This window comes from Onychomys torridus, chromosome 11, assembly GCF_903995425.1.
Source record: "Onychomys torridus chromosome 11, mOncTor1.1, whole genome shotgun sequence".
Taxonomy (NCBI): domain Eukaryota; kingdom Metazoa; phylum Chordata; class Mammalia; order Rodentia; family Cricetidae; genus Onychomys; species Onychomys torridus.
In genome coordinates this window covers 76,065,356-76,086,793 of record NC_050453.1, presented here as the reverse complement: position 1 = coordinate 76,086,793, position 21,438 = coordinate 76,065,356, and the positions used below count along the sequence as shown (strand labels likewise).

Genomic DNA, 21,438 nt, shown 5'->3' with positions numbered 1-21,438 from the left:
TTTCTTGAATTTCTGGAACACACAACACACACATACACACACACACACACCTATGCACATGTGCACTCTTCAAAACAAAATAGAGAAATCAGGGGACACATGATGCCAGTTTTGTGTGGGGAGTTGTTTTTTCCTTTACTCTGAAAGCCATGCTTTTCCTAGGCTCTTCTCTGACAACTATTTGTGTGTCAAAGTTGTCATCAGGCTTTGCATCTCTTTGGTGCTGAGAAGAGACCTACAATATAGGTCTTACATAGGTACCTCTAGAAATTAATGAGCACTATGAACAGACATATGCATACATGCACCATAGATGCATCACAAACTCACCACTTCTCTAAATTAAAGTAGGAGGGAAAATTTAAGCATTTTTTTTTGGGAGCAAATCTTATGTTTCCTAGTTTTGTAAAGATGAATTTTGGAGCTCCCCCTGAGTCCTAGACCTGCATAAATTCCTCTGAAGAACAACAGTGGTGGTGGTTTCAGAGGGTGCCATGTGGGGCTGATGGGCAGCCATGGCACTCCAGGAAAAGTTGCAAAGGTCACTGGGGTCCAAACAATGTTCTTTGTTTTCCTAGTATATGAGCTGATACCATACAGCAAGACATGTGAAGCAGAATGCCAGCGTCTCTTCTGGCAAGACTTCTACCTCTGCTAACAAAATGAACTGAAGACTGATGGGAGTACTGTACAGACACATATTGCCCCCACCCCCAGGAATACTGGTATTGAACCTTGCTTTCAGTAGAGCATTTTTGGTTGTTCAAACTGCCTTGGAATGTGCCTCTCTTTCAAACTCAGTAGAACATTAGATAAAAACATGGTGTATGGAATGTGTTTAAGTATGAGGATTTGAAAACATTAGTCTAGTGCTAATGAAAAGTCATTAGATGACTCTCCATGTATTTAGCACAGCTGGATAAACACTTCTGTGTTCAAACTGAAGAAGGCTTTGCCATGAGACACTGCTTTTCAGTTTTACTCTTTTGAGTACGTGTTATATGTGTTCATATATATGCACGTAATCATATATACTTACAGAGGCCAAAAGAAGTTATCTGGCTTTTTGCCTTATTGTCTTGAGACATGGCTCTCAAAAGATCTAGAGCTTGACTGACAGCTAGTGAATTCCAGAAATCCTCTGTCTTTACCTTCAGCAGTTCTGGTATTCACATACAGTTACAAGGATGATAGGGACCTGAGCTCAGGTATTCATGCTTGTTCAGCAGACATTCCCATCCTCTGACCCACACCCTATACACAACCAGGCACACCTGCTAGGGATGGTGCTGCCCACTGAAGGTTGGTTCTTCCTACATTAAGAATCTTCCAAGATATTGTCACAAACACAGCCACTGGACAATCTGATCTGACCAAAGTCTCAATTAAGACTCCCTTAGATGGATGTGTTAAGTTGTCAGTTGAAGCCAACTATAGTAGTTTGTAAGATATACATTAAAAGAAAATTTCTAGGCAAACACTCTATGAGCTGACCTATATAGGTACAAAATATACTTGTGTAAAAATGGCCTTATGCAAACCAGTGCCATGTCTACATAAATGTATATTTATAGTGGAAATTAGTAAAAATACTATCAATGATAATAATAAAATTCTCTGCTTAAAGGAAGTGAGCACCTGATGGAAATGTGAATGTAGGGATAAATTATTCTAGGTACAAGAACATCCCAGTGCTGCCTTAGCCATATTCACATTGATTTGGCTTTCTGTTGAAAAATAAATATATTCATTAAAAGGTGGAAAAGACAAAATACAATTTCTGCCTGAAACATCTGTCCTTCACAGTGGAGTTATATGCCATGATTTTTCTTCCGTTTTCCTTCATCACCTCCAAATTTTGTACTTAGGATTTCTTTATATCTCTTCCAAGGAGGTACTAAGGCTCTGGTCAATTTAGCATTATTATCCCATTTGAATATTCAGCAAATTTGACACAGGCAATGTTTATCTTTTTCTTCATTAACTTTTCTCTTGGCTTCTAAAATTTCTTCTTCTTTCATTGTCCTGATCTATGAGAATCTAGATGGCTTTCTCTTGATGAGTTGATCCTGACAACGAGCTTCTAGGTTTTGTTTAGCCACTGAAATATGGTTTTTGCTGTTCATCTTTCTCTCTTTACTGATAGCTCTGGACATCTTGACCATTTTTGCATTCCATTTCCATGCTGAAGAATCCTAAATCTTGGGGAATGCAAGTAGAAGATATTTATATGGCAGGAAACTGGCAATATTCTGCACTAATTTGACATACTGAAAATATATACAGCTATGATTAAGTTTTCCCATAATCAGAAAAAGGCAACTGTATCAGGACACCAAGGGAGTATCAGCAATTAAGAAAAATGCCAGTTGTGTATAGAGGTGTCTCTATATTCATGTTTTGTGACTTTTTCTGGAGAGATGTAACAAAATATCTGTTCTCTACAGATATGGCATCTAGACACACCAAAGAAACAGTGTCATTCCAGTCTAGTTAAGAGGACTAAGGAGTTCCCTGGACTCGCTGATGAGATAATGTTGAAAAAGGCTACCAACAGGAACATAGAGGACTCCAAAGCAACTGCATGCAGGAGTGAGAATTCCTGCAGCTCCCTATGGGACACTTAGAGAGCCTAGCAAGGTGAAGTGTCTCTTCTGAGCTATTGCTACTGAGAATACATTCTTGAGAATGGGCCTTGTGAATTTTATGAGTTTCAGGATCTCATATTTACTTTTGAATCATAATGAGTCTCCTTCCTAAGAGACTTCTCAATTTGAGGAAAATTGTAGACAACATAGTATAATACTATATGTGATAGCAAAAATGATCTTTGGAAACCCAAACAGGTAATGTATTCCTTCACTTTCCTCCACTTTTATTTGCATAATTAAAAGACAAACTCAAACTTAGGCTTCAAATACAATTCTGAACTCAGTGGTTTTCCAGGTTTTGCTCTAGTCACTTATTTAGGGAACCATTTATCTCTAAACTCTGAAGCAAAGGAAACAATAAGCAAAGAAATAAGAAACTAAAGTAGTTTCTGGAAGCTGGCTCAATGTAAAAACACATCTACTGTTCATTCACTGTATTTGATTCTCAATCTCTTAAATGTCAGGAGGATATGTAAGTCCAGGTGCAATTTCAGCCTTGGAAGGTAGATATGGTACCATCATGACAACCTGGTTAACAAGATTAGCTATATTGGTGATACATAGTTTTCATTGAGTGATCCTGATTCAGGGGAAAAGGTTGGGAACAGTTGAGGATAATTTTCAATATCAACTTTTCAACTCCTGTGCCTGTGAATACATGTACATGTACACACCTGTGTGACAAACACATATGAAAAAATGTATTCATACATGTGTGTACTACATACATAAAAATAGAAAAAGGAAAATCACAAGATACTCACATCTTTGACTGTTTCTTTCACATCACAGACTGATGATTCAACAGGTTTGTCAGTTCTTCATTTAATATCTCTAGCCTGTGCCCGTTCACTCCATATCATTTCATTTTGCCTCACCCAGGAGGATAATCTTTGGTTTTGTAAGCCTTGAAATGACTTTTGAATGCTAGTGATTTTGTTTGTTTGTTTTTACAGAGGAAGTTTTTATTACTTTTTTCATGGAATATATTTTGGTCATATTCTTTATCCTTCCCCAATTCCTATCAGATTCTCTCCACCACTCTCCTCACCCCACTTCCTGTTCTTTCTTACTCTATATATCTTTAAAATAAGTAAAATCAAGATAAAATTAGAACAAATGAAAAACCCAATAAGGTAAAAATATGAAAAAAAATCAAAAAGTGCACAAGAATGCATGGAGTCTATTATGTTGGCTACTTATTCCTGGGAATGTGGCCTGCCCTGAAGTATGGGTGATATACTCTGCAACATTCCATTGAAAAGAATTGATTTTCCTGTTCCCAAAAGGTTTCAATTTCAAATATTTTCTTGTTAAGGCTGGGACTTTGTTTACAATTCCGTATCTCAGTGCTAGATTTCTGTTTGATTTGAAAGTGTCCATGCTGCCACAATCTCAGTGAGCTCCTATGTATATTGGACTTGTTGTATCTGGAGGAAACTGTTTCCTTGTAGTCATCTACCATGTAAGGTTCTTGCATTCTTTATGCCTCCTCTTTTTTATAGATCCTTAAAGCTTGCAGTGGTGTTGGATAAAGAAATCTCATTTAGAGTTAAATTATCCAAATTTTCTCACTGTCTACCTATTGTCTGGCTGTGGGTCTCCATTAATTATCATCTGCTGCAACATGAAGCTTCACTGATAAGGTTTGACCAATATGCTGTTCCTCTATTTGAATGTTACTGCTTTTTAAATAAGAACACAGCCCTCTTAACCTAACATCTACATGCCTACAATAGCCTTTGCAATTCCATATGTAAGGCTGTGCTGAGACCCATACCTCAGAGACTATTCTATGCCTACTGTTTTTTCTCAAGTATTGTAGCTTTATTGTTTCTAATAAGCATGCATGTTTGTAAGTTGTATCTCTCAATTGCACTGTAGTCTTGGTCTGAACATATCACCTATGCACTATTCACACTGCATCCATCACTCCACACACCACTAAACAATGTTACCTGGAGCATCTTACCTTTGATTTATAGTATTTAATGTTGTAAGTGGCAGCATTTCAATGTATACACACAGATTTCTGCTTCCTTAGACTATTATCAATATTTTTCTAGCAGCTTCTACATAGCAGAGCAGTATGTCTTTGGATTGCATTCATGTTAAAATGTTAGATTAAAATGTCCTGTGGGGCTAATTGCTTCACTGTCATATGGGGCTAGTCAGATTTCATGCATGGTCACTCAGCAAAGATGCCTGAGAAAACTCAAAACCAAGACCAAACAATGGAGGAGGAAGAGTTTGAGACTTCTGCCTTACAGACAGAAATTATCCAGTCAGTGCAGTTAACCAGCAGAAGATTGAGAAGGATATTTGGCAGAAAGTATTTTTGTTGTTGTTGTTGAAAGACAATTGGAGTTCCAGAGTCTTCTTCTTGTCCCAACACATGCTTCTTTTGATCTGTTTAAAAGAGAAAAACAAAAAACAAAAAAACCAACTTGTATGTTCTTTCATAATAGATTAACCGTGAGGAGTTAATCCCTGGTTTTCTGAATTTACTTTCTTATTTAAAAAATGTTGTTTTACTTATGTTACATACAAACCTCAGTTTCCCCTCCTTCTTCTTATCTATCCTTCTCCCCTTCCATTCCTCTTCCATGCCCATTTAGAAAGGGGCAGGCCTCCCATGGTCTTGATCAAAGCATGGCACATCAAACTGAGGCAGGACTGAACTCTTCCCATTGTGTCAAGGCTCTGCAACATAATCCAGCATGGGTAACAAGTTCCCAAAAGCCATAGAGGAGTGGGAGATTCTAAGGATCTCTCTTTACATATTTCCTAGGAAAAGCTGCAGCAAAGCAAAGCAAAATTTTGAAAGTTATCAGAAATAATTTGGTCAAGAAATGCTTAGAACTAGTTACTGAACTGGCAAAAGATAGAGAGAACCACAAAAAAAAGTTTTGTGAGCATTTCTTAAAAAACCTAAACCTTGGAAGTAACTCTCAAAATCAGAAGAAACTTTCTGTGTTGCTGCAATTCTACACATCTGCTTGTGGGAGTGAGATGGTTTCTCACAAGGACTACTGCACCAGAATGGAGAAAACCAGAAGCGTGTGTCTTTCATCACAGGTGAAACCAGGGATTAACTCACTAACACAGCCTTTTTTAGAATATCTCACGAAGAAAGAGTGGCTTAGAAGTAATCTATGTGATCAATCCCATTGATGAGTATTGTGTCCAACAGCTGAAGGAATTTCAGGGCAAAACTTTGGCATCAGTTACTAAAAAAGGACTGGAAATTCCAGATGAAGAGGAGAAAAAGAAGCAGGAAGAGTAAAAGACAAAATTTGAAAATCTCTGTGAAATTATGAAAGATATATTGGATGAAAAGGTGGATACAAGATTTGTGTGAAACCAATTTGTGACATCTTCATGCTGTATTGTCACAAGCACATAGAAGTGGACAGCAAACATTGAGAGAACCATGAAAGCTCAAGCCCTCAGAGACAACTCAACAGTGGCTTACATGGAAGCCAAGAAGCACCTGGAGATAAACTCTATCACTCTGTTACCAAAACCTTAAGGTAAAAAGCAGAGGCTGACAAGACGGAAAAGTCAGTGAAGGATGGTTTTCTTGCTCTCTGAATCTGCACTCCTGTCTCCTGGCTTAAGTTTCGAAGATCCCCAGGCACATGCTAACAGGATCTACAGGATAATAAAGCTTGATCAAGGTCTTCATGAGGATGATTCTACTGTGGATGATACTAGTGCTCCTGTAACTGAAGAAATGCAGTCCCTGGAAGGAGATGATGGCATATCACAAATGGAGGAAGTAGACTAAACTTTCCCAGAAAAATCAAATATACAATGCTTACCTTCATTCATTCTGATAATCTATTTTCCAGGATTTTTGTTTGTTTTGCTAACATTTAAAATATCCGTGTGGCATGGATACTAAGGGGAAGATAAACTTTCTTTCTACTTCTTGTACTGTAAAACTATTGGTTTGATGCAATAGGCTAACAAAATGTTTGTTGCAAGACATAATGTATCCTGTTGTTAACTTTGTGCTCCAAAGAGTTTAGCTGTGGAACTGGATTCCTTAGTAGCCCAAATCATTTGTCATTGTAGTGCTCTTTGACATATCATTTTTAGAAAAAAGATGGCTTAAGTTTCATCTTAAATTTTTATCCCATATAGTTCATTCTACATGTATGAGTGTTAGAAGTAAGAACACAAGCTGAAACAACTTGACAGAGGAATTCCCCATATGGCTTTTTTTCCCAAAGTACTGACAACAAAGCCCCTAACTTCCCTAGGTACTATAACTCAGCAGGCTTAGGAAAGGAAATACAGTTCCTAATCACATTCTGCTTTAAAAATGCAGATGAGATTAAAAGCTGCTGTTGGAGTTACTGAGTTGAATTTTCATTTAAAAATTATTAAATTAATTTTGTTTTAGGATTAGAACAGAATTTCTGACAATTTCTGAAATAGGTTAAAACATGTTTTTACAATATTGAGGATTATAAAATCAAAACATCAGTCAACTATGAACAATTTTTAAGATGGTGTGTACCCTATAATATAAAATGCTCATAATATTTAGTTATTTATTCAAAGTCAATAAGTATAATTTTCTCATTCACGTGAAAAATCTACTTTTGCCTTTAATAAGCGGTGAAATTTTTTGCAAATAACTATTTTGAAAAATTAATTTATTGCCAATAAAATTTAATTTGTGCATATAAATATTGGGAAACACCACTAAATACCTCTATATGCTAATTCTATAAATGTCCATGGGCAGAAAGGAGGCCACAGGTAGAAAGAGTTTAAGAAGGCAAGGCTGACTTCATAGGGCTAATGCTTTTCACATTTACTTAAATTTTGGCACCAAAAAAAAAAAAAAAAAAAAAAATCTACTTAGAGGAGCTTTATTGAATACTTCATCTGAAGTGATGGCCCTTTTCCTCAGGTTATTTCTGAATGTATTATTGTTATTTTAATTACATATTGGGGATTTTATTACACACCTCTGACTTTACTTGTTCATTATGATCCAAGATACTAAACTGCTAGCCACAAGTCAGAACTTTGTTTTGCTCACATTCCCCATGTAAAAAGGCAGAGACTGTGGTACACTTTTTAAACCCAGAGCCGATTATAAGCCAGAAACATGATTACATGGCTTGTTTGCCAGCCAACCTAGATGAATTGGTAAGTTCTATACTCAGTAAGACTCTTTCTCAAAATATGAGTTGTAGAGTGATTGAGGAAAACCCAGCCTTAACCTCTCTTCTCCAGTGAGGTGCAAGCATGTGACCTCACACACTTCCTCATGAAACAAATGCACACACCCATGAAGACACACACATGCACATACAGATAAGCACAGACACAATTGTACATGTTAAATTGTATGCATAATGTGGACTAAAATAGATGTCACTTTTTCATATATCTGTGATTTCATTACTAATGAATGGTTTATAGCTCCCTTCTCTCTACTGTGACAGAGGTAGAACAAGCTATCAAATGAAATAGTGAGAGAGTTTTAGCCACTAACAAAATATGTGGCTTTCATTACTCCCCACAGGAAAATGTCAAAGCACATTTGGAAAATGGTTTTCCAATCCTTCAGCAATCTGTCCCTTCTCAGTCAGCAACATAACAGAAGAGCAAATCACCACATTTTTTATACTTGGTAATCAATTATAAAAGGTGTTCCAGGCAGCATAATGGCACAAATTATTTTCTCCAAACACCATAAAAAAAATGGTCAAGTGGCACAATTTGTGGCAATACCATGTTTTGTTCTTTATTTCCTCACAGTGTGTCCTTTAAAGAAACAAATAAACAGACCATAGAAGAATTACCCCATGTAGATTAAGATTAAGCAATGTGTGACAACCAAATTATGTATATTTCAAATGGGCTAGACAGGACTCCCAACCTCAAGTTTATTTAATAGCATCTCACACTCTCTAAACCTCAGTATTTAAATTACATTTCCTCATAAATTTGAAATGTCTCCTGCATTTAACATTGTAAATTAAATTAAAACACGCCTCTCCTCCCCTCCCCTTCACTCCCTTTCTAACTCTGCTAATCTCTTTCCTCAATCATGCACAGTTTGTGCATTTACTAATAAGAAATACATGGAATAGACATGATTGGTTTTGGGGTGGGAGAACCGACCATGGGAATTTCTTTCTTTTATTTTGAGAACATAAGATTTTTTTTTAAATTCAGCTGTGATATTGATTCACCTCAGACAACTTTCTATTATTCTATTAGACTTAAGCTTTTTAAATCATTTTTTATGGATTTTTATTCATTTTACATACCAATCCCACACTCCTTCCTCATCCTACCCCACCAGGCTTCCTCCCACAACGCACCCCCTATTCTCTCCTCCAACAAGGTAAGGTCTCCCATAGGAAGTTAGCAGAACCTGATACATTCAGTAGAGACAAGTCCAAGCCCCTAGCCCTGCATCAAGGCTGTGCAAGGTGTCCAACCATAGGTAGTGGGCTCCAAAACGCCAGCTCATTCACCAGGTATGAATCCTGATTCTACTGCCAGGGGGTCCCTTAAGCAGATCAAGCTACACAACTGTCTTGATTATGCAGAGGGCCTAGTCTTGTCCCCTGGAGACTCCCCAGCTGTTGGTCTAAAGTCCATGAGTTAGCACTAGTTTGGTTTGCTTATCACTGTAAGTTTCCCCAACATAATCTTGAGCCCTGTTGCTCATAGAATCCCTCTTCCTTCTCTTCGTCTGCACTCCTGGAGCTCAGTCTGGTGATTGGCTGTGCATCTCTGCATCTGCTTCCAACAGTTATTGGATAAATGCTCTATGATGACAGTTAAGGTATTCTCCAATCAATTACTAGAGTAGGTCAGTTCAGGCACCCTCTCCACTATTGCTAGTAGTCTAAGCTGGGGTTATTCTTGTGGAATTGGGGGAACTTCCCTAGCACCCAGTTTCTCGCTATCCCTATGATCTCTCCCTTTATCATGATATCTCTTTCATTGCTCTCCCATTCCATCCCTGTGCAAGCTCAACCATCCCATTCCCATATGTTCTCATCCCCCATTCCCTACTCTCCATTGTCCCCCATCCCCAGGTTACTCATGGTGATCTCATCTATTTTCCCTTTCCAAGGCTATTCATGCTTCCCTCCTAGGGTCCTCCTTGTTAGCTAGAGTCTCTAGAGCTGTGGATTATAGTCTGGTTATCCTTTGCTTTGCATCTAGTATCCACTTATAAGTGAGTACATACCATGTTTGTCCTTCTGAGTCTGTGTTACCTCACTCAGGATGGTATTTTCTAGTTCCATCCATTTGCCTGCAAATTTCATGATCTCATTGTTTTTTACTTCTGAGTAGTATTCCACAATGTGTATATGTAACACATTTTCTTCATCCATTCTTCAGCTGAGGAGCATCTAGATTGTTTCCAGGTTCTGACTATTATGAATAATGCTGCTGTGTTGAGTATGTGTCCTGTGGTATGACTGAGCATTCCTTGGGTATATGCCCAAGAGTGGTATAGCTGGGTCTTGAGGAAAATTGATTTCCAATTTTAAGAGAAAGTACCATACTGATTTCCAAAGTGTCTGTGCAAGTTTGCACTGCTGCCAACAGTTGAGGAGTGTTCCCTTTGCTACACATCCCTTCAAAAGAAGCTGTTATCAGTGTTTTTGATTTTAGCCATTCTCACAGGTGTAAGATGGTATCTCAGAGTCATTTTGATTTGCATTTCCCTGATGACTAAGGATATTGAGCAATTTCTTAAATGTCCTTTGGCCATTTGAGATTCTTCTGTTGAGAATGCTATTTAGCTCTGTAGCCCATTTTTTAAATTGGATTGTTCAGTATTTTGATGTCTAGTTTCTTGAATTCTTTATATATTTTGGAAATAAGACCTCTGTCCAATGTGAGGTTGGTGAAGATATTTTCTCATTCTGTAGATTGTTGTTTTGTCTTATTTACTGTGTCCTTTGCCTTACAGAAGCTTCTCAGTTTCAGAACGTCCCATTTATTAATTGGCACTCTCAGTGTCTATGCTACTGGTGTTATATTTAGTAAGTGATCTCCAGTGTCAATGCTTTCAAGACTACTTCCTACATTCTCTTCTATCAGGTTCAGTGTAGCTGGATTATGTTGAGGTCTTTGATCCAATTGCACTTGAGTTTTGTGCATGGTGACAGTTACGGATCTATTTGCAATCTTCTACATGTTGAAATACATTTATGCCAGCATCATTTGTTGAAGATGCTTTCTTTGTTCCATTACACAGTTTTGGCTTCTTTGAAAAAAAATCAGGTATTCATACATGTGTGGATTAATGTCAGGGTCTTAATTTTGATTCCATTGTTCCATGCAACTGTTTTTATGCCAATGCCAAGCTGTTTTTTGGGTTTTTTTTTTGTTTTTGTGGGGGAGGGGTTTTGAGACAGGGTTTCTCTGTGTAGCTTTGCGCCTTTCCTGGAACTCATTTTGGAGACCAGGCTGGCCTCGAACTCACAGAGATCTGCCTGGCTCTGCGTCCTGCGTGCTGGGATTAAAGGCATGCACCACCACTGCCCAGCCCAAGATGTTTTTATTACCATAGCTCTATAGTAGAGTTTGAGGTCAAGAATGGTGATGCCTTGAGAGGTTGCTTTATTGTACAGGATTGTTTTAGCTTTTCTTGTGTTTTTGTGTGTTTATTTGTTTTTCCTTATGAAGTTGAGTATTGTTCTTTCTATTTCTGAGAAGAATTGTGTTGATATTTTTGATGGGGATTACACTGAATCTATAGATTGCTTTTGATAAGATTGCCATTTTTACTATGTTAATTCTGCCTAACGATGACCATGGGAGATCTTTACATTTAATTTCTTTCTTCAGAGACTTAAATTCTTGTCATACAGGTCTTTCACTTACTTAGTTAATGTTACCCAAGGTATTTTCTATTATTTTTGGCTTTTGTAAAGGGTGATGTTTCTCTGATTTCTTTCTCAGTTCATTTATCATTTATATGTTGTGGGATGACTCATCCCTAGCAGGCTTGAGGCCCAGTCAAGTTAAAAAGATACTTTCTGAGAGCCAGCCTGGGTCTGCCTAAGGGCCTTAGCAACAGCAGCTGAAACATGATATGGAAATGACCTGGACCAATGAGAGGCAGCCTATTATAAGGACAAAGAACTTGTCTGCCCAATCATAATCACAGCTTTACCCTCCTTGCAGGCTGAGGCTACAGCCTTCACATAGCAGATACATTGGTGATCTCCCTACACATAGCTGATGAGCATAAATCAACAAAAATACTCCATAAAGAACTGCTGACATGTCCCATATAAATGTGTCCTTATGCTTGATTTCCTGTAGGCATACAACTTAAAGATATCTAAATCTATGGTACAAGAAATTCAGTGTTTTTAAGCTTGTGTCAAGCAGGCTTTGAAGATCTCTATTTACTTTTCTATTTGGAGTGTGTACATACGTTTTAAGAGTGGCTAGTGGGTAAATTAGCTCAACTGTCAAAATCTCAATTCAATACTGGGCTAAACTGATCAGAAGCAAGGACAAGTTACAAAAACCAATCAAAACAGTTATCACCATACAGCATTTCCAGCTTCTTTGTTCTCTTTGGGCCCTACTACAAACCCTTCAAAGAATCTTTCCTGGAAGCCAACTCAGAGAGAGTTGCATTTTTCCATGAAGTTGACTGTGGCCCTAAATCTTGAAAATGGTCATAGACCAAATTCCTTGCAGAAATATCTGCTACTCATTTATCTCCAGTCTGTTCTTATACTGAGCTTGCCGAGTGATTTTCAGGTCTGAGTCACTTCCCACTTACAGCATAATGCATAGACTTTCTCCAATGATAAAATAGCATCTCCAGTAAGCATTCAATCCATCCATGTTCACTGGGTTTGCAAAACAGGAAGCTCTTTGCTTTTGCTTGGCTCTTTCCTTCATTCAGATGACAATTGATTGTTTTAGGAAAGTCCTGTATCAATAAGGCCTAAACATTTCAGAAGAAAGAAAACAAAACAAAACGCTAGCAGACTTACTGAAAAGGAAAGTCGACTTCTTAAAAGAATGTTAATCCACTTAAGAAACATAAACATGCAGTATTGATAGGGTATTTGTTGCAGCAATGGATAAAGTTATTGAATATGGTGATGGTTACAGAGAATATAAGAATAGCCAACATTGATTATGTAGCTACTGGGTTTAGTTCTTTAGTGAAAGCTTCATTGTGTATAAACCTTCAGTGTTATCACCACTATTTATCAATGGGTTCCTGTGTATATGATTCTGACCTGGATGCATGTCATCTACTCTGTGTGAGACCTCTTTAGTTAACCAACAACACAGTGTGAAGCTTTCATTTTTTTCTCTATCACTTTCTTGGTTACTCTCTCACCACTGTGATATTATACCTGCAAAGAAGTTAATGAAAAAAATGTATTTTGGTTTACAGCTCTAGGGAGGTACAGTCTAGCTAGCCAGGACACATAGCAGCAGGGGAAGCATAGTGGCAGGAGCAGAGATCTGGGTCATCACACTGCATCAAAACTCAGAAAGCAAAGAATGAAAAGCATGTGAGGTCAGGATATAAAAAACTCTCAAGGACTGACCAAAGTATCTCACACTGTGCTTTCTCCTCACACAGGTTCCAAAACCTTTCCAAACAGCACCATCATCTTGGATCTGTATGTTCAAACATGTGAACATTGGAGACACTTCACATTCAAACTAGAAATGTTTGAATCCATGGTATTCAATAATATGATCCATACTTCATGTGATGATAAAGTTGTAGTCACTACATCAGCCACTACTTAAAATAGTATCAACACATGTGGCACTATGTTAAATTCACATACACACCTACATAAATATCAATACCACCCAATTTTGTTTACCTCACATAGTGTCAACTTCAATTAAACTGTTACAATCAACCTGTGGACAATTTCAAGTACAGGACACTATGGTTTAGAGATGTTAAGTGCTATTGTCTAAGGCCATTACAGAGAGAGTTTCATCCTCTTGAATTCTCTGTTGGTCAGTCTGGTACAACAACAGAATAGATCATTTCAAGATGGTTTATTTATCTGTTTCTCTGCATGAGAGTGTGACTCTGGGCACATAATCACAGGGAGTTCATCTTTGTAGGTTGTTCTGCAGATTTCAAACAGAGGCTTTTGCAAAAGGCCTCATAAACTCACTCCAGACCTTTTAAGAATGAAATGAAATGGCACATAATTGAGAATCTAAAAGTGCATTTAAAAATGAAATCTCATTTATTCAACCTATGATTAAGGACATAGATTTAATTTGAATTTTAAAAGAGTATTTTGTAAACCCTCCTTATTCAAGACAAAGGATATTCTTCTTAACTATTTTACTTATAAGAGATGAAAAGCAGAGTTTAGCAACCAAGAATAAATATTCTGAAATGGAAAAAAAAGAAAACAGATTTTTTTGTGAAGCATGTCAAGTAAACAGGACTCATTAGTAGAAATTTAAAATATAAAAAGGAAAAAGACCACATACAGTGTAGCCCTTATGGTGCAGTAATTACTACCCTTCTGCTTTTGTTACTTATGATAGCATGTCTTGATAATTGCTCTGTTGGTATTTAGTGCACTTATGCATATTTGAATAATGAAATTATGTAGAGTATGAAAAGTATTGTTTTACTCTAAGGTTCTAAGAAAATGAATTACCACATAGCTTTGGTCATGGGCAATATGGATATAATCTCTCTGTAGATACAAATATACATTCATTTTATTAGGATATCTTAATTAAACAAATAATATTCTCATTATGACACTTTCATATATGCATATAGTATAAGAGAATAGAAATAAACAGTTAAACAAGGTCCATTCTTTGGTGTGTACATGTGTATTACATATGTGTCTAGGATCTTTCATGTGTATGCAGAGGTAGTTGTAGAACATCAATTCCTAATAGTCTCCATCTAAGTTTTTGAGAGGGTGTCTCATAAACCTGGACATAACCTATCGACTAGACTAGCTGTTCAGTCAGCTCCATGAGTCTTTCTGTCTTTATTATTTGTTCCTCCCCCAGTGCCTATACATACCACCATGCCGGGCTCTGTATTTGGGAACTGAGGATCCAACCTCAGGTCTTCATACATGCATGACAAACACTGTGATTCATGCCATCTGCCTGAACACAGGTGTGTTTTTTTTAAACAATGATACAAGATTGCCTAGTTTTAACCAAACTAATCAAAAGAAAGAGAAAGAAGAGTGAAAAAAATAAAATTAGAGTTAAAGGGGAATACCATACCAGTGATCACTGGAATCTACAGGATTATTGGGGAACACTTTGAAAACACGTATGTCAATACTTTAGCAATTCTGGATACATTTTTAGACACATATAACTTATCACCAAAATTGAACAGATGGTGATATAAACAACCTAACCATATTTATAGTGAACAGAAAGGATAAAGAAATATGAGAGAGTAATAAATAGTCTCTTAGGAAAGAAATTTTAGGGACAATTGTACTTCTGTGTACTAGTCAAGATTCTCTAGAGGAACAGGACTGACAGATTCTATGTATATATCATTATAAATAAGTGCATATATACAATATTAAAATTATTTTAATAAGAGGTTTATTGTATTACCTCACATGATTAGGATAGGGAGTTTAACAATGTCTGTGTGCTGGAAAGGCTTGAAACCAGCTTTCTCATACAGGACTTACTGTTCAGCTCTTGGTGCTGGAAGTTTTACCAGGGAGTTACTAGTATTGAGTCTATGTTAATGACCAAAGTAGATGGAGTCTGATGCCAGTGGGCAGCACTGGCAACAAACATAGTCACCCTAAACAGATGGAAACCTGACTTGCTTTAAATAATATTTCTTCATCATGACAATTTATTCAAGTGATAACCCAACCATCCTTGGTCAATACCTCATGTATTCATTCTCTATGGAAGGACCCTATAGACCCAGAGGTGTTCTTAGCATTCCTAAATATTTCTTAACTCAGTCATTTTGACAACTCAGACTGACCATAACACTGAAATGTTTTAAAGAAAGTATATTTTGCTGCTTTGTAATGATTACCACATTGAACCTTATCACCATTCACATGTCACTAGTAGTACAATCGTTGAATCTTTTATCATTCAGAACTTTTAATCAAGTATTCATTTATTTATTTTATTAAGAAATTTTTTATTCATTCCATATACTAACCACAGTCTCCCCCCTCACCCCTCCTCCTGCTCCACCTCAGCCTTTACCCCAGCCCAGCAACCAGCCTCTTCTCCAAAAGGATATGGTATGGTTACCCATGGGAGTCAGCAAAGCCTGGCACATTCAGCTGAGGGAGATCCAAGCCCCTCCACCTGCATCAATGCTGTTCAAGGTGTCGACACCCACCATAGGCAATGGGCTCCAAAAAGCCAGTACATCCATCAGGGATAGATCTTATTCACACTGTCAGGGGCCTTTCAAATAGACCAAGCTACACAACTGTTTTCCCATGCAGAGGAACCAGCCCATACAGGCTCTACAGCTGTCTGTCCAAAGTTCATGAGTTCCCACTAGGTTGGTTTGGTTGTATCTATAAGTTTCCTCACCATGGTCTTGATGCTCCTTGCTCATACAATCGCTCTTCCCTCTCTTTGACTGGATTTCCAGAGGTTGGCCTTTTGCTTAGCCATGGCTCTCTTCTCAGTGCCTGTTTCATGATTTTCTCTCTACAGCTCTTGGTTGCTACTCTTATTCTAATCAACATCCTGTATGAGTCATATACCATGACTCTTATCATTGATCTCCTGGGATATATTTTTAATATTTTGCTGAGATGAAACTTTCTCATCCTTTGAGTAAATACCCTTCAATTCATTTTTTAAAATTTCTCTATTCCCTCATAGGGTCAAGTCCATTGTATATACTAATAGACAAGCAGTTGAAACACATGGGATCTCAAATCATTTCTTTCCACCAGTTTCAGTTACTCCGAATCTCACCTATTTTCCAGACCCATAGAAACATCTTTTTTTTTTTAGCTAAAATCTTCTCAGCAACCAATGCCTGAGATTTGGGAGCTTCTCAGTCCAGTCAGAATTGGCCAAGGCTTTATCCCAAGCAAGCAGCAGATCTTGATGATATCTGTGACATATGCTTGTGGTATTAGAGTCAAGAAGGATACAGGAGTAAAGGTGTTATTGAATCTTTCTCCCTGATCAAGGCAAGCCAATGACACCAAGCATGTAGGTAGAGAGTCTAAGCATGGAAGGCCCTGAGAACCCACTAAATGAAGTTGTTAATGTGAAGGCTGGATTGTGTTTGAGACCCCAAGATATTGGAGATACCCATACCATTACCAGTCTTTCTCTATTTCCCTCCCTCCATCCCACTTCTCTCTGTTATGTTTATACATTTGACCAAAGCTCCCAGCTACTACTACAGTGCCATGCCAGACCCCTGATTCCATGCTTCCTACCTTGGTGGTCATAGACTCAATCTCTAAAATTGAAAGCAAGGTGCTAATTAAACACTTTCTTTTCTAAGTTATCATGGCCATGGTGTCTCTTTATAGTAATAGAATATTTGGAATAGGGACAGATTAATTTTGAATAAAACTTTTTAAAATGTATCAAGGTAAATTGGAGTAAAAGAAGCAGAGAGAGGCCAAGAAGGCCATGATCACACCCTAGAGAGCATGTGGAAAGAAGGGTTTGGAATAAACAAGAAAATGCTTTCTTTGTGCTCTGATAAAAACTTATATTTGTATGATTGTTACTATCAAATATTTAGCCTATAGTGTTACTGTGGCATTGTTGGAAATTTTTCCATTCTCCTGCCATCAAAAATAGAATAAGGGCTGGTAAATAGAAATTATTAGGATTTAGATTTAGATTTAATGGAAGAAACAATCTTTAAATAACTCAAATTATCTTGAAATGGAAAAGACTGCCTAGTGAGTCAGTGAATTTCCAATCACTAGAAGCAAGAAATAAGATGCTGCAAAAGTATTTGCTGGTATTATACATGTAGTTGGAAACCTGAGATAGATAATCTACTCTCCATTCTGAGAGCTGATGATTTAATACTTCAGCTGTATGCGTTCGTTCTGAGAAGGCTTTAATTTAATTACTGTATCTGAATCCAATGGAATTTGGTGGATCTATGACCAGCTTGGCAACTTCTATATATATCTAACATTTTTTTTTTATTTGTTGTGCACCTTTTTAAAAGTCTATTTCAAAAGGAGTCATTTAATTGGAACTGTTATACTGATTGTTGGTTGCTGTTCCAGCTCCATTCCCTCTTCCCCAAAGTGAGAAAAAGTAGAGCATCCCTTTGTAATGTGTATTGAGGAAAGACATCATGTTCCCATTCTGAAGGCTCTCTGTTGATTCTTTAACATTTGATATAGTTCCATTCAACTAGTCCCCCTTTTACTATTCATAGTGATATTATGAACAACATTTTTTTTTCACTTTATAGACAAGGTTAAACATGAACTTAAGACATGTGGAAGGCAATTTTTAACTAGGGCTATTGAACTGCAAGTGTGTAGATTTGTGCTACATACTCACTCATATATATATTACATATTATGTTATTAACATATATTATTAATATATATTAATCAATAAAAAACAGCCAGGGCTTAGGAGAAAACTCATTCAGTAAAATGTTCACAACACAAGTATAAGAATCTTATTTCAAGCCCCAGAACCCAAGTCAAAAGCAGAGGAATGGTGGTGTAGATTTGTAATCCCAGTCCTTAGGAGGCAGAGAAAAGTGAATCCTGTCCCTGGTAGTCACTGGCCAGGCAGCCTCACATATTGGTGTGTGCCAGGTCAGTGACAAAACTTGTGTCTAAATACATAGTAAAAACATTTTAGAAATGGCAGCTAATATTGTTGTATGGTCTCCATGGATACATATATACATGTGTTCTCCCCCAAATGCACAAATATTTAAAAATTTAAAATACAGAACTAAGGCACAAATATTAAACTGATAGTTTACAAGCTAATAAAATAATAATAAAAACATCAAAGTTTTGCTAAGGTAGTATTTTGACTTTTATTCATTTCATATTTATTAAGAAATTACACTATATGTTTATTTGTTTGTGCATATGTATTTTTAATCAATCATAATAATAATAATCATTGACATCTTAAATGTGATGATGCTCAATGAGAGGAAAGTGGCAATGAGAGATCTCTGTTCCTTGATTGTATTAAACTCTCATGTACAATATGCAATGGAGCCACTGGGGTATAAATTGAACCTGATGGTTTCTATGATTTAAAAAAATTTACAAATACTGTGTGTATTCTGATGTTTTCTGGTTTAAACCATATTTTTCCCCTATTGATTATATCATAGACTACCAGGTTTTTTTATTCCTGTCTTTCTATTGTCCTGGTATATAACACATTTTGATCTCCTACCATTCCTTCATTGTTTTCTCTTTCTTTCTTTCTTTTTTTTCTTTTTTCTTTTTGGTTTTAAGAGACAGGGTTTCTCCAAGAAATTTTGGTGCCTGTCCTGGATCTCACTCTATAGATCAGGCTGGCCTCAAACTCACAAAGATCCACCTGGCTCTGCCTCTGGAATGCTGGGATTAAAGGTGTACACCACTGCCGCCCAGCTTCCCCTCATTGTTTTCAACCTGGGTTTATTCTCTTTTCTACAACTTTAATAACAATGGCTATTGAAAACACAACCCAACTCTCATCCTCAGACTGAGTGAGCTACTATTAATCATATGATTTTTAGATGAAGCCTGTTGATTATTTATCAGCCCATGGCTATTTTTCAAGTTTCTATTTATCTAATAGAACTTCAGTGGTTTGGATCTTTCTTGTGATGCTAATGTTGACCATAAACTGACAAGGGCAAGCCCAGATGTTACTCTGTGGTAAATTGTGCACAGTATGAAGAAGTTTGCACAACATGTGGTGGTCAAGTCCTAGTTTCCAAAAAAGAAAATCAAATCAGAGATAAAATAGTTTTGCAATGACTTCCATTTATATATGAAGGTGAGTGTGCTTCTGTATGTGCACATATGTGTGAGGGTGCATGTGAGAGATTGAATGTAATTGGCCCCCATAATCTCACAGAAAGTGGGTTTGTTGGACTTGTTGGAGGAAATGTGTCACTGTGAGGGTGGGATTTGAGGTTTCTTATGCTCAGGACACCACACAATATCTCAATTGACTTCTTGTTGCCTGAAAGATACAGGAGTATCAGCTACTACTCCAGTATCATATTTACCTGCATGCTTCCATGCTATCCACCATGATGATAATTTACTGAACCTCTGAAACTGTAAATGAGCCACCTCAATTAAATGTTTTCCTTATAAGAGTTATCGTGGTCATGATGTCTTCACACAGCAATAGAAATCGTAATTAAGGTAGTAAATGTTGATAGGCCAGAGTTCTCCAGTGTCTTCCTTTGTGATAAAACTAAATGCATTAATAATAAACTCAGAGTTAACAATAATGTGTCAGTGTCACATCAAGGAAAGGACTCAAAACACTTCCCCTTGGTGTCATTTAACTGAGTTACCTTGTTTGAATTATCTTCTTCACAGTCTCTGTGTCTTCTATCCTCTGTCTGTTGCATGACTCTGAGTCTGTGCCTGTCTGAACACTACTGTGAATTTGTCCCTGTCTGTTTATGTCCTTAACAGATGACTTTATTCTCTTTTATTGAATAGTATAGAAAGAATCAAATGGGAAAGAAATGAGGAATACTTTACAGAAATATTTAACACAGTTTTATAAAGGATTAATTCACTGATCTCAACTGAACACCACTGACTCATATAGCAAACAACATTATTTATGCTGCTTTCAGCATTTATTGTGGACGATCATAAGGCCACTTTCAGCCAATTTTCTGTTTGTAGCAAAAGATTATCACGACATACATGTAGACACATATGCATTACTCTTGGGTTAGGACATTGAAATGTTCTTAATTTAAGATTAAAGTTTTTTTCTTTGAGTTTGTTTATATGGTGTATTACATTGACAGACTTTCATATGTTGAACCACCCTTGTATCCCTGGGATGAAGCCGACTTGATCATGGTGGATAATTGTTTTGATGTGTTCTTGAAGTCTGTTTGCCAGTATTTTATTGAGTATTTTTGCATCAATGTTCATGAGGGAGATTGGCCTAACAGTCGTGCTGGAACTCTCATCCAATAACTGATGGAAGTGGATGCAGAGATCCTCAGCCAGGCCCCAGGTGAAGCTCCAGGAGTCCAATTGTCAAGAAAGAGGAGGGACTATAAGAGTGTGAATTGTTGAGACCAAAATTGGAAAAGCACAGGAACAAATAGCTAAACAAATGGAAGCACATGAATTATGAACCAAAGGCTGTGGAGCCCCCAGCTGGATCAGGCCCTCTGGATAAGTGAGACAATTGAATAGCTTGAACTGTTTGGAAGGCACCCAGACTGTGAGACCAGGACGTATCCTTAGTGCATGAGCTGGCTGTTTGGAACCTTGGGCTTACACAGGGACACTTTGCTCAGCCTGGAAGGAGGGGACTGGACCTGCCTGTACTGAATCCACTAGGTTGAATTGAATCCCCAGGGGAGTCTTGGCCCTGGAGGAGATGGGAATGGAGGGGAGGGATGAGGGACGAGGTGGGGGGGGATGTGGGGGCAGGGATGGGAGGGAGGACAGGGGAACCCATGGCTGATGTGTAAAATTAAAACACAAATATAATAAATAACAAAAAAAATAAAGGTATCAATGAAGTTAGTTTATAAAAGTTTATTACGTGGAATTCAATG

General features: G+C 37.3%; 1 pseudogene; it reads left to right on the top strand.

Moving 5' to 3' along the window:
• Positions 1–1,214: 1,214 nt before the first annotated feature.
• Positions 1,215–6,441, top strand: LOC118592911 (annotated as a pseudogene).
• Positions 6,442–21,438: the final 14,997 nt, after the last annotated feature.